Raw genomic sequence first — 1,079 nt, 5'->3', positions numbered from 1 at the left:
TATATATATATATATATATATATATATATATATATATATATGTATACACATATGTTTAGATATGTGTGATTATGTATCACTGCACATACACTTCTGTTTGTCTAAACATATACCGTTTCTGTGTATGTGTGTGTGAGAGAAAGAGAAGAAGCGGAGGAGGAGGAGAATGTGTTTATCCCAATTTACGATTGTGTAAGCGTATCCACATCGCGCGTGTGTGAGTTTGAATCTTTGTACGTCCAAGCGTCTGTGCATGTGTATAAACATAGATACCTGTATATATATGCATTTTTTGTCTTTTAATGTCTTGCATGAATGTAAGGTGTAATAAAATGTGCATGCGAGCGTGTGTATATGTTTGTATTTTTCTGTGTGTAAACATACCTAAAAATATGTAAGAATTTGCATGCGAGCATGAATACATTGGTAAACATAAATACTTGTAGATATGCATGTATTATATATATGTGTATATATTTGCCTTGGATTATATATACATATGTATGTATCTATGCGTAAACATACGTACTTATATAATTATTGTATGTTTACCTGTGTTTGTACGTGCATGTTGGTGTATTTAAATATATCCGAGTATTATGTTTACGTAAACAAATGTGAGTATGCATAAATGCATATTTATATCTATACACACATACACACGAACGTAAGCACGTACGCACACACACACACACACACGCATAACTTGTAAATATGTGTGTGTAGACTCTTCTATATGTATATGATTCAGTGAGGCAGTGTATTTGTTTACATATGTAATAGTGTATTTATGTTCATATGCGGTATATGTATGTCATATATATTATGTACAGGTATGACAGTGGAGTCTTCTCCATACTAAATACACATACGGTAATATCACACATGTAATATAGGGAGCTGGAAAACTTCGATTAACCAGGATTATTTCGGCGACCAGCAGCATTTACGCACACACACACACATTGCTTTTCATGTGTGTGCGTGCGTGCGTGCATGCGCGTTTACTTAAATATACATACACAAAATTTACTCGCATGCGTATGTTTATATGTATATATATATATATATATATATAT

This window comes from Octopus bimaculoides, chromosome 14, assembly GCF_001194135.2.
Source record: "Octopus bimaculoides isolate UCB-OBI-ISO-001 chromosome 14, ASM119413v2, whole genome shotgun sequence".
NCBI lineage: Eukaryota > Metazoa > Mollusca > Cephalopoda > Octopoda > Octopodidae > Octopus > Octopus bimaculoides.
The sequence above is the reverse complement of the archived record's forward strand: the minus strand, read 5'-3'. Positions refer to the sequence as shown.